At 45.4% G+C, this 13,710-nt stretch overlaps 1 protein-coding gene across 1 annotated transcript in view; it reads left to right on the top strand.

Annotated features, from left to right (window-relative positions):
- The first annotated feature begins 5,015 nt into the window (after positions 1 to 5,015).
- LOC137645602 (uncharacterized) overlaps positions 5,016 to 13,710 on the top strand; it is a 52,055-nt gene continuing 43,360 nt past the window's right edge. Inside the window, exon 1 of the mRNA XM_068378399.1 lies at positions 5,016 to 5,191. The gene's annotated coding sequence lies outside the window, so the exon portion shown is untranslated. The remainder of the gene's footprint in view (positions 5,192 to 13,710) is intronic.

The raw sequence follows: 13,710 nt of genomic DNA, 5'->3' as shown, positions 1-13,710 counted from the left end.
GAGTAACATTACCAATTCTCCAACAAGTGCTAAAAGCTCCTCCTCTTGCTAACTTGTGCAAAATAACAGATAACTTTGGAGCTAAGAAATCTGCTGTCTTTATAAAAAACAAAGGAAAAATGCCATTTGGGTCTACACCTCCATAAGCATCAAGGTCCATCAACAGAGTTTTAATCTCACGAGATCGAAAAGCTAAACTAGCTAGTTTAGCCTCAGGAAAACAGGAATGAGGAAGTTCAAGTTTTTCATTACTCTGTTTACTGTCAAAAACATCAGCCAGCAGGGTTGCCTTTTCCTTTGGACAGTGAGTGACTGAGCCATCTGGTTTAAGTAAAGGAGGGACTGTTGCATCTACACCAAAGAGTGCAGATTTAATGGTAGACCACCATTTATGTTCCTGAGATGTACCAGAAAGGGTTTCTTTTATGGTTAAATTGTACTCCTTTTCAGTTGAGGCATAAACTCTCTGAGCAAAAGCTCGAAGGTGAGTATAGTTGTTCCAGGTCAAATCTGATCTGTTACCCTTCCAAAGATGATAGGCCTCCTGCTTCTCCAAATAAGCACGTCTACAATCATCATTGAACCACGGTTTGTCCTTCACTCGGTACCTTAGCACACGAGAAGGGATACGTCTATCTATTATGTTGACTAGATTCTCATTCAAAGGGACAACAGGATCTACACTACTATATAATTGTGACCAGTTCAAGCACAAAAGATCATGCAAAATCCCATTCCAGTCTGCTTGGGATTTCATATAAATTTTACAAGAGTATGATATATCAGGGACAGGCCGTTCAGTCTTCACTACTAATGAAATCAAGGCATGATCAGATGTCCCGACTGGAGAACCAACCTTACTAGTTATAACGCCAGGGGAGTCAGTGTACACGAGGTCCAAGCAATTACCAGACCTGCGAGTAGCTTCATTTATGATTTGCTCACAGCCTGATTTAGAGGAAAAGTCTAAAGCTCTTAAGCCATGGCGATCGGTAGGAGAGATAGAACTTAACCACTCCCTATGGTGATCATTAAAATCACCAACAAAGACTATAAAAAAACTTCAACAAGACAAGAGGAAGAGAAATAAGATAGAATAGTGTGCCTGGGTGTACCCTAAAGCAAGAGAACTCTAACCCAAGACAATGGAAGAGGCTTGGACACTGCCCAAGACTAGAGAACAATGGTTTGATTGTTTTTTTTTTTGTACCTATGTAGCTCATTAGTGTCCATTCACTGCTCTATCGTGTAAATATCTACTTTCATTCAATTATCCTGCAATTTCAAGTCATTTCTCAAACTTAGCAAAAAAACAGACAAAACCAATTTCAATAAAAAATACAAAGATCCTTCTTCCTATATTCGCATTTTGTATCATTATTTTAAAACTTATAGGCCTAGGCCTACATCCTTTACACATCTAGAGTGCCAGCAATAGTTCTAAAATTAGTGTTGGATCTTTTCCATTACCATGAATTAATTCTTCTATACTATAGCCTCCATCTTCTCGATGAAGGACACTCCAAAGTCAAACCAATGTTCTCTAGTCTTGGGTAGTGCCATATCCTCTGTACCATGGTGTTCCACTGTCTTGGGTTAGAGTTCTCTTGCTTGAGGGTACACTCGGGTACACTGTTCTATCCAGTTTCTCTTCCTCTTGTTTTGTTAAAGTTTTTATAGTTTACATAGGAAATATTTATTTCAATGTTTTTGCTGTTCTTGAAATATGTAATTTTTCCGTTTCCTTTCCTCATTGGGCTATTTTCCCTGTTGGAGCCACTGAGCTTATAGCATCCTGCTTTTCCAACTAGGGGTGTAGCTTAGCATTAAGTAATAATAATAATAATAGCAAAATGACAACGTGTCTTTCTTTTGCATATCTTTCTACGTGTTTTTAATCCAATGGTTTTATTAATTCATCTAGATCTGTTTATATGATTTTCAAACATAAAAAAATGTGTTTTTCATTGATGCATTCTATTTTCTTTCATGATACATTTAATATAGTTGAGTTTTATCTCCACATATATTATTATTATTATTATTATTATTATTATTATTATTATTATTATTATTATTATTATTATTATTATTATAAAAAAGCAGGATTATACAAGCTCTAAGGCTTCAACGTGGATAGTAGCTCAGTGAGGAAAGGATTAAGGAAACAAATAAACTATATAAGAAAAGTAATGAATAAAATTTGAAATATTTTAAGATCGGTAATAACGTCCAAACAGATCTCTCATATAAACTATAGAAAGAGACATTCATTAACTTATTCAACATATAAAATATTATCCGACAAGTGTTGTTTTTCACAATTTTAGCTCGTTTTCTATCTTTTCAGTTAGATAAATTACTTCTGTTGAGTGCAGAAGATTTGGCAAGGTCTACCCCTTTCCAAAAATATCTTTTCTATCATGTGTCCATCGTGTAAATTAATTTTCAGGCTTCATGAAATTTTTGTTATCTATGTTTTGAGGAGCCGTTTCTCCTATTTGAAATATTTATTCCTGGATAACTTATTGAGTTAAAACCATGCATTTTCTTTCACTGTCTTGGGGTAGAGACAGAGTTCTCTTGCTCAAGGGTACACTCAGGCGCACTGTTCTATCATTTCTCCCACTCTTGTTTTTTTTTTTTTTTTTTTTTTAAAGTTTGTATAGTTTATATGTGAAGGATATATTTTAATGTTGTTACTATTCTAAGACAATTCCATTTTAATTGTTAATTACTTGTATATTCCTTATTTCCTGTCCTCACTGGACTACTTTTCCATGTTGGAGCCCTCGGGCTTATAGCATCCTGTTTTTCTAACTAGGGTAGTAGCTTAGCTAGCCTACTTACTTACTTTGATGGCTGCTTTTCCGGTCCCATACAGCAAGGGGACCCCACACTCTACAGGACCTCCACTGTCGTTTTACCTTGTTCGTTCAGAGTATTTAACGTTTCATTTCACGTATTGTTCATTTACTGTTAAATTGTCACTGTCAAAGGACTCATGAAATACGAAAGTCTTCAGTTTCCTCTTGAAAGCCTTAATGTCTTCAATCATTCGAATGTTTCGAAGGAGCTTATTATATAGTCTCGGGGCCGCATATCTAAAGCGTCTGGAGCCTCTAGTAGACATGAATCTAAGTTTCAACAGTTTGAAGCCATCTGTAACTATTCTCGTGTCGACACGATTTGTTGTCTGCAATGTGTAGCAATTATAGGTATTTTGGACGCCCGGTTCTAATAACTTGGTGGGTTATTGTACATATTTTAAATTCAATTCTCGCTTTAATCGCCAGCCAGTGTAAATCGATTAATATAGGGGTGATCCTTTCTCTAGGTGGGACACCTTTTATCAGTCTTGCTCCTCTGTTTATTATGTTTGGTAATTTATCAAGTTGCAATTTTGGTGAATTGTAGTAGATAGAGTTGCAGTAGTCAATCCTGGTAATAACAGTTTATCACAAGTTTCTTTACAGAATTTTCGTCCAGGTACTTTGTTTTATAAACGCAATATTTCTTAGATGACAACCAGCCGTTTTTATTACATTATTTATTTTGGCATTTAGAGACAGGTTACAGTCAAGAAATACACCTAGATCTCGAACTTTACTAGATATGGGCACCGAGTCATTATTTATGTTCATTTGAATATCACCTAAGTTTCTCACGCTGTTTCTCTTGCCCACCACCATGAATTCAGTTTTGTTCTCATTTGATTCTAGTTGTTTAAATGTCACCCATTTTCTAACACTATCAATGATTCGGTTTAGTTTCAGTAGTGTCATGTATATGATTTATGGAGAAGTAAAATTGTGTGTCATCTGCAAATAGTTTAAACTTCACGCCATGCCTTTGTTGCATTTTCGATAGACCAATAGTATAGATGCAGAATAAGATTAGGCCAAGTACACTCCCCTGAGGTACCGCTCTGTTTAAGGGTTCATATGATGAATAAGAGTTTTCAATTTGTACACCGTAATTTCTACCAACTAAGTAGTTTTAAGGTATTCAAAAGCTTGATCTTTAACGCCGATGGACCGTAGATCATTTAGTAGCAGTTCATGCACCACTGTATCAAAAGCAGCACTGAGATCGAGCAGTATCAAGATACCACATTTATTTTCATCCATCATTTCTAGCATATCATTTACAACAGAGCAGATGGCTGTCTCCGTAGAGTAGCCTATAGTTTTCTGTAAGCAGATTGGTTGTCAGGCAAAGCTTCTATTACTTCTAAGTGGCTGACTAGACGTTCAAGAATTACACATTAAAGCACTTTTGAGACAAAGGATAGATTTGAAATAGGTCTATGAGCTTAATTCCTGGTAGTCCATTGCATTTTTCAGAACTGGTGGTGACTATAGCCATTTTCTCAGATTTAGAAAACTTACATTCATTAATGCTTGCATTTGCTATTCTCATTATTATTTCGGCTAGACTAGAAAAGTCTCTCTCTCTCCAATTACTTCAGATATTGGCATAGGATCGATCGCGCAGTTGGTTTTCTTTGCTCTCTTGATAATTCTGGTGATGTCATCTTGTGTTATGTTGTTAAATCGTATTAATTTTGTCCGTGTGCCTGGTGTATCATTAATCTGATGTTGAGTATTTAAAAATGACCTGGTTATATTTTCAATTTTGTTTCTAAATAGAAGGTTATAAACATTGAGTTATATACATTGTTCATCATTTATTCTTAATATGTTTTATGTTCATTTGAGTTATATACATTGTTCATAATTTATTCTAAATATGTTTTATGTTTATTTCAGATTGACCGTGGTCATTGTTCAATAATAAAGACATTTGAATAAATGGACCAAGCTCTTATTTACTAAAGAATACTAGAACATTATTTTTCTAGTTCTTAGTCACTGTATCCATCAGGTAGTAGTAGTAGTAGTAGTAGTAGTAGTAGTAGTAGTAGTAGTAGTAGTAGTAATAATAATAATAATAATAATAATAAAGTGTTGTTTGTTGTTGTTGGCAATTTGTCTGAGTTGCCAAGTGTGCTATTAAGTTTCAAATTTGTGGCGCGTTTGGCCTACATAGTAGTCCGGCAAATGTATTGAATTTTAGTGTTATTTTAGCATTTTGAAAGCTTGTGATTTGCACACACATTCTAAGTAGCCAGAGTAATCAATATTGTACATTTATAACAAGTCTTTGTCTTTTTTAATGGAGTCTTGAGGTAAGTTCTTACCGTGATCCAAACGAACACGGTTACCCTAAAGTTGGTTTGTTTATCGATACTGTAATTATCTTTAATATTTTATTATGAACGTTTTTCTTTCATTATTCTAAATAACCTTAAATCATGATAGCATATCTTAGCTTATATTTCAAATTAATCTCACTCTAGGTTAGCTAAAGCTATTTTACATGAGGACCGTGTAATTGTCAAACTAGTGCCGTATATGGCCACTTTCCTTTCAAATCATTAATTATTTCAAGAGTTATTTCTGATCTATTTTCGGATATTCATGAAAGATTTTGATGATGATAAATGTTGGACATTTATGTTTCAAGTTATCAAGTCACCTGAAATACAAAAGGTTATGCCTCAAAGCAATATTTCACAAAGGAAACAAACGCTTGGATATAACCTAACTACAACCCTTTTACAAAACCTAACTACAACCCCTTTTACAAAACCTAACAACTACAACCCTTTTACAAACCTAAAAAGTGTTGAATAATCACGTTTTGTGACCTGGGAATTGGTCCGGCTCCCGGCTAAGGGTTTGACCCGGGAACTACTAGGTTAGGCAGGTTTGTTAGGCTCTGTACTCTTTTATAAACCTCAAAAGTATTGATTAATCATGTTTTTGCACACCCAAAAATCCCAGGTTCCCACCTGTGTCCGTCGGGAAGAAGGGGTGACCATAACGGTAGAACAGCTTATTTGGGTTAAGTTTTAGATTCAACCAAATTGGGAAATGTATTATATTAATATATTTTCCTAGTAAAGCACGTGATAACAAAACACTTCTTCTCAATACATTATTGTCGCTAATGCATACTTACAGAGAAAAAAAATATTTCAGGAATTGAAGGTCTTGACTTTTTCTAAGTTTAGTGTTTATCTTTCCATGGGCACGCAAGGTAGCTCTTGTTCGTTTGTATGTCTGTTTTCATCTTACTTGGCTCCGCCCCATTGCGCAATGTGACAATATTTACTTGAATGCGCATTTGCTCCTCCCACTAATGTCGCTCCTCCAATCAAAATACTACTGGGTTCTTTTCAAGGGTTATTATTGGACGATTCATTGGTCTCTCAGTCTTGTTTCAAGGATCTGTTTTTCGTGCAATATAACATTGTAAACGATAGTATTCTGTTTTTTTCCCTATTTCATTATGGGAGAAACCCGTGATTGTCGTTTGTTTTCGGTTTTCAAAAGTTTCGGTTTCTATATTTTCATCACACGTCATTTAACTGTCATGGATCCTCCGGTACGGTTGTGTGAAATATGTCGTTATTCCTATTTTGATGTGATCGGCCGATTTCATGGGAATTATAATGGAACTCCTGAAGTAGTGAATCGTTTTCTAAGGGAGCATTCCGTATTACCTTAAGTGTCCAGTGTGGTAAATGTGATTCGCCTTTACATTTTCGTGAGGATAGACATGTGTGGTATTGTACCAAATCTGTAAAGGAGGGTCAACCACAACCTTCCACATCTTCATCGTCATCTTCCGTTTAAGGTAAGAAGTGATTTAACAAAATATATATATTCAAATTTACCCCTGGTTAAAGGGGGGGTCGCAGGGGGGGCGAAGCCCCCCCTGGTAGGGGTACAGGGCCCCTAGGTTAGGTTAGGTGGGTTTGTTAGGTTCTGTGGTGCCCTGAAAATTACTGTGGCCTTAAGGGGGGGTCGCAGGGGGGGCGAAGCCCCCCCCGGTAGGGGTACAGGGCCCCTAGGTTAGGTTAGGTGGGTTTGTTAGGTTCTGTGGTGCCCTGAAAATTACTGTGGCCTTAAGGGGGGGTCGCAGGGGGGGCGAAGCCCCCCCCGGTAGGGGTACAGGGCCCCTAGGTTAGGTTAGGTGGGTTTGTTAGGTTCTGTGGTGCCCTGAAAATTACTGTGGCCTTAAGGGGGGGTCGCAGGGGGGGCGAAGCCCCCCCCGGTAGGGGTACAGGGCCCCTAGGTTAGGTTAGGTGGGTTTGTTAGGTTCTGTGGTGCCCTGAAAATTACTGTGGCCTTAAGGGGGGGTCGCAGGGGGGGCGAAGCCCCCCTCGGTAGGGGTACAGGGCCCCTAGGTTAGGTTAGGTGGGTTTGTTAGGTTCTGTGGTGCCCTGAAAATTACTGTGGCCATAAGGGGGGGTCGCAGGGGGGGCGAAGCCCCCCCCGGTAGGGGTACAGGGCCCCTAGGTTAGGTTAGGTGGGTTTGTTAGGTTCTGTGGTGCCTTGAAAATTACTTTGGCCATAAGGGGGGGTCGCAGGGGGGGCGAAGCCCCCCCCGGTAGGGGTACAGGGCCACTAGGTTAGGTTAGGTGGGTTTGTTAGGTTCTGTGGTGCCCTGAAAATTACTGTGGCTTTAAGGGGGGGTCGCGGGGGGGGCCCTACCCCCCTCCCCCCGGTAGGCCTAGTTAGGGGTATGGGGGAGGGGTGCTGGAACATTAATTATTCATTTATTGCAAATATCATTCAATGCCCCAACACCCTCCCCCCCCTTCCCCCACTCAAAACCCCGGTTCCCAAAGGGTGTCCCCCATAATTGGTGGGATGAACTAGGGTATACATAGTAAATCTCTAAATCGGTTGGTTTGCAGTCAAAATAAACGTTAAATTCATTGAAACCACACTATTTCTGATGCAACAAATATATTTTTATTGCATTTTTCCAAATTTGGCTGAAACTAAAAATTTACCCTTATTTGCAGTGGAAATAAAGGTCAAATTTGTTGAAAGCACATCATTTACCCTAGTTCGAGTTTTTATTTCTCTTGGAAATGTTGTCCCGTATTTTACTATAGATTTACCAACTGCAAGTATATGCTACTGGTATTTGGAGTAATATTAAAGATTCGAAGGGCCAAAGTAGTTATTTATGGCACTAGTCTGATAATTGAGACTAAACCTTCTTGTAGAATAGGTCAAGGTAACCTAGAGTGAGTGTATAGTTTGGAAAAATCTAGGCGTTTTATTATAGTTACAGACAGAAAAAGCTTTTCTACAAAAAAATGGTGTTTCCTATAGAGAAACGTCTGGGTAAAATTATAGTTATGGAAGGAATAACAATTCGAACTGAAATTTTTTTTTTGTGTAGTGAATAATGTGCTTTCACCTTCATTTCAACAGCAAATAAACCGAAAACACGTCAGACTGTTTAAGAACGGGGATATTTATTAGAAATCTAATGGTTTTTGCTCCGCCGTGTGCTTCCTTTTCTCGCAGAAAAAGAAAAACATCAATCTCCTATGTACTGGCAAGTGGTACATGCTGGGCTGCGCACACTAACCCCAATGATTATCTTTTAAATAATTAAGTTTTTATTTGCAGCGAAAATAAGTGTCGTTTTCGAAGAAAACGGACGTTAGCTGAGCTATGACATTCAGAGTTGCGATTGTCCAGCCTAGTTAAAAACAAGTATTTGATTATTTAGGAAATATTTAGGGTAGTTAGAAACTTGTGCAGATTGTGGGGTCATCAAGCCTGCCGGTCGCACAGAGAATAATAGTCCGGTAAATTTGTAGTTCGGAAATTTTTTTTTATTAGAAAATTTTGTCCTGACCGGAACTACAATAATACTGAGAATCCTTCATCACCCTGACTTAACTAAGTGTTTGTTCCGTAACCGAAATACAAACCACGCTATTTACAAAGGGTATTACTTTTAGCGCAGCTGAAATGACGAGCCAATAGTTTTTAACGAGGGTTAATTACTCCCGCGCTAGTTAGCGGGGGGTGGGGAAGGGTAGCTTGCTACCCCTCCCCCCTCCACACACCGGTGACTTGCTTCACTTCACTTTTGGCTCGGCGGTGATCAGACGTGTCTGTTCATCGCCTTCGTGACAGCCTTTAATTTTCTGCTTTTTCTTTTCAGCTTGTGTGATTGATTGGAAGTTGACCTTCAGTTATTTTCTTTTATTTACTATGCGTACATGCCCTGGAGTTGCCGGCCGTCCTTGTGGGACTTTCATGTCGGACGTTATTACGGATCCTCACACCCTCTGCCCTCAATGTCGGGGCCGACGGTGCGACCAGGATAACATGTGCCGTGAGTGCAGGGAGTGGTCTGCCTCCCAGTGGGAGAGGTTTGGTCGTCGGCGTAAGAAGAAGTCCAAGAGAGACCGTTCTCCTCCGGGGTTAGCCTTGAAGGAGGAAGGTTCTCGGGACTCTTCTGCCGCCGCCCAAACCTCCTCCGAAGCTCCCCCTCGTCCACCTCCTAAGGAGAGTCGTTCGAGTGGGAGCGCAGGCCCTTGTTCTGTTTCCCTACCTTCGGTGGGGGGAGAGGGCGTCGCCTCCCATAGCGAGGCGGTTCCCCCTCCTCCTCCGGGGGAGGTTATTGATAATAATGCCTTATCCAGTGATGATCTTTTACAGATTTGGTCGTCCCTGGGGCTTAAGGGCTTGCCCTCCAGGGTCGCTCTTATTGACCTTGTCTCATTGGGGGCCGCTGTTAAACAGTCGCCGGTGGTAGCGGAGGTAGACCATCTGTCTATTGTCGACGTCGTGGTGACAGAGGCCTCCGACGTGGCTGGGCCTTCCGACGCAGGTGCTGTTGCTGGTGATGGTGCTCAAGGCTCTCCTCCTCCTTCCGTGCATCCTTCGAAGGGGGAAGTGAGTCCTTCGGTCTCGACTGCTGCCCAGCTTCCTTCTGAGGGAAGTGTTTTGACGGAGACTCCCCTTCGGAGGACCGATGGTCCCGACGATCTCCCCCGAGGCCGCCTCCGCCGTAAGGCTCACCGCCCTCTACGCCACAAGGGCCTCCCTTCCCCTTACAGGGGGACTAAGAGGCGCCTTTTTGGGTCTTCGTCCTCCGGGGGGGACTCTCCTCGTCAGCCTCAACCGACTGCTCTGCCCTCCTTGAACCTCTCTGCAGACCGCTCACCATCTCCTGCCGGATCTTCGCCTTCTGGAGAACTCGTCACCCGACGGGCAACGGTCCCTTCGGGGCTAAGGGATTCTTCCCTTACGCGAGCAGGGCTAGCGCACAAGCGCTCTCCTGCTCGCCAGCGCTCTCCTGCTCGCCAGCGATCTCCTGCTCGCCAGCGATCTCCTGCTCGCCAGCGATCTCCTGCTCGTCGGCGCTCTCCTGATGTTCGCCCCCCTCGCCAGCGCTCTCCTGCTCGTCAGCTCTCTTCCGAGCGTCAGCGCTCATTTGAGGACCATCGCCCTGCGGTCTCTGACCACCCTTTAGTTCCTGCTGAACTCCCTGCTCACCATCCACCTGGTCCTGTGGCTACGCAACATCGTGCTGCGCGTGTGTCAGAAACACATGTTCGCCAACGCGCCAGCGATCTTCCCGTTCCTGCTCGTGAACGCGCCGCACCACCCGTCCTCTCACAGGACACGCGTCGACCTTCTGCTCGCCAGCGATCACCAGCTCGCCAGCGATCACCTACACATGCTGCTCGCCATCGCACGACCCTGCATGATCGCCCGCTTACGCATGCTGCTCCTCATCGCACTACCCTGAACGATCGCCCTCCTGCGGATGCTGATCACCATCGCACCCTTTCACGCGATCATTCACCTGCGCATGCTGCTCGCCATCGCACAACCCTGCACGATCGCCCGCTTACGCATGCTGCTCCTCATCGCACAACCCTGAACGATCGCCCTCCTGCGGATGCTGATCAGCATCGCACCCTTTCACGCGATCATTCACCTGCGCATGCTGCTCGCCATCGCACAACCCTGCACGATCGCCCGCTTACGCATGCTGCTCCTCATCGCACAACCCTGAACGATCGCCCTCCTGCGGATGCTGATCACCATCGCACCCTTTCACGCGATCATTCACCTGCGCATGCTGCTCGCCATCGCACAACCCTGCACGATCGCCCGCTTACGCATGCTGCTCCTCATCGCACAACCCCGAACGATCGCCCTCTTGCGGATGCTGATCACCATCGCACCCTATCACGCGATCATTCACCTACACATACTGCTCGCCATCGCTTACCATCACGCGGTCATTATCGCCAGCGATCTTCTTCACCTACGCGGCAGCACGATCCCTCGCCGTCGCGCCATCGCTTGCGTTCGTCACCTCGGACACGTGTTCATTTACACCTGCCCACCCTCACGCCCACTCGCCTGCGCGATCGCTCACCTGCGCGCCCGCGCGACCGCTTGCCTGTGCGCCCGCGCGACCATAGTTCGCGGCGAATTCCACAGCCGGTGGTAGCAGCAGGGACGCGTGCTCCTAGACGGCATTCGGGATCACCTCCATCCAAGCACAGGTTGGTAGTGCAGGACGAAGACAGGTCAGTACAGCATTCTTCCCCACCTTCTTTTCAGGCAGGTACCGTCGTGTCCACTCCAAAGGATCGCCCGATCCCTTTCACCTTAGCGAGGATTTCGGACTCTGTGTCCTTGGAGCAGCAGACTTGGTTTGGTCCGCTGGCATGGGCGTTAGTGAGGGTTATGAAACCAGCACTCGCCGGCCAGGGTAACAAACCAGCGGCTGTCTCTCCTACGCTGAAGAGAAAGAGAGGAGTGGACTTCGTGGTGACTTCCCCCAGGGCAAAGTTGGTTCCCAAGAGGTCGGTCTCGAGGGTCCCCTCTTCTGCACGAGTACTCTCTCCTTCTCCCGTGGACGAGGCCTTTCCGTCCTCAGGTGAGTCCAGTGGGGCGGTAGTCTTCCCCTCGGCACCAGGGAGGGAGACTTCGCTTCAGGCAGGAGAATCGTCTCGTGAGGAAGGGGCCCCTCGAACCTCGTTGTTGGGATCCTGTATCCCTCCCAGGAGGGAACCCAAGGATTCCAAGACCATCCCTAAATCCTCTGCAAGGATTCGTCAGGAACCCACGACTACCCAGGGGAATGTCCACGTATCACCCCAGAAAGAGATTCCTGGGGCAGGAGACTTAGCTGCCAGCCCGCAGGGAGGAGAACAGCAAGAGTCCGAACATGCCTTCTGGCAGGTCCTAAGCCTGATAAGGCAACTTAACAGTCTTACGGATCCAGTCATCCCCCCCCGTGAAGGCAAAGACACGATTCTGGATGAAGTGTTTGACGTTCGGAAGGCCCCTAAGACCAGTGCAGCTCTGCCCTGGTCTCGGGGGCTGAAGAGTGCCAGAGCTAGGGCCAAGGCTCAGCTCGCACTTCTTGCCTCCAGTCGTTCCACTGCCGGGAACAAACTCATCCCTCCTCCTCGCCTTCAGCAGAGGAGGTATTTCGAGATCCTGGGTGAGCACAACCTCGCTCTTCCTCTCCATCACTCTGTGGAGGAGCTGGCGAAGGGAGTTCCCTTGGAGAAACTCTCTGCCCGGCAGGTGTCGTTCTCGGCGGCAGAGATCCTTAACCACGAGAAGGTCGCTAAGTGTGCCATGCAGGCCACTTCGTGGCTGGACTTCTGGTTAGGATCTCTGGGCATCCTATTGCGATCGGAGGACTTGTCCAAGGAGACCAATAGGAAGGCCCTAGAAACCTTCTTGCTCTCGGGCACCCGCTCCATCGAGTTTTTGGCGCACCAGGTTACCACCCTGTGGGCCAACTCGGTGTTGAAGCGTCGCGATGCTGTGTCCGAGAGATTCCATCCGAAGGTCCCCGCCGTAGATGTGTGTAGGCTTCGACATGCCTCCCTCCTTGGGGAGAGCCTGTTTGAGCCTCAAGACTTGGAGCGAACGGCTGAGAGGTGGAGGAAATCCAGCACGGACTCCCTCCTCCACAGGGCCCTTACAACTCGGCCCAATAAGCCTCCAGCCCCGCCACAACAGCAGCAACAGCCTCGTAAGGCTCCCAAACAGGCACCGGCAGCTAAGAAAGTGGTGTCTAAGCCCCAGCCCTTTCCAGCCAAGGTCAAGAGGGGCGGTAAGTCCTCCAGGGGAGGCAAGACTTCTAGGGGTGGCGGCCGCGGCCGCAAGCCCTAGGGGTGGCAGTCCCCCTGCGTGTCCACCTGTGGGGGGATGCCTTCAGCGTTGCGTCCGCAGGTGGCAACATCACGGGGCCGATGCTTGGACGGTCTCAGTGATCGGCCAAGGTTATCGCGTCCCGTTCACGTCATCTCAACCTCCCCTGACAGCGAATCCAGTGTCGTTGAGCTCCTATGCCATGGGATCGGCAAAGGGGCTGGCCCTTCAGGCCGAAGTCGAGACCATGTTCGAGAAGGGTGCTCTCCAGGAGGTCGTGGACGGCTCTCCAGGCTTCTTCAGTCGACTCTTTCTTGTAAAGAAGGCTACTGGAGGCTGGAGACCCGTCATCGATCTCTCGGCTCTGAACAGGTTTGTCAAACAAACCCGGTTCAGCATGGAGACAGCAGACACGGTCAGACTTGCGGTGAGACCACAAGACTTCATGTGTACAGTGGATCTAAAGGATGCGTACTTCCAGATCCCAATCCATCCGTCTTCCAGGAAGTACCTGAGATTCTGCCTAGACAACAAGATCTACCAGTTCAAGGTGCTGTGTTTCGGTCTCTCCACAGCTCCTCAGGTGTTCACCAGAGTGTTCACCCTGATTTCGACTTGGGCGCACAGGAACGGCATTCGTCTCCTTCGTTACCTAGACGATTGGCTGATCCTAGCAGACTCGGAGTCGACC

This window comes from Palaemon carinicauda, chromosome 8 (assembly GCF_036898095.1).
Source record: "Palaemon carinicauda isolate YSFRI2023 chromosome 8, ASM3689809v2, whole genome shotgun sequence".
NCBI classification, from domain to species: Eukaryota; Metazoa; Arthropoda; class Malacostraca; order Decapoda; family Palaemonidae; genus Palaemon; species Palaemon carinicauda.
The sequence above is the reverse complement of the archived record's forward strand: the minus strand, read 5'-3'. Positions and strand labels throughout refer to the sequence as shown.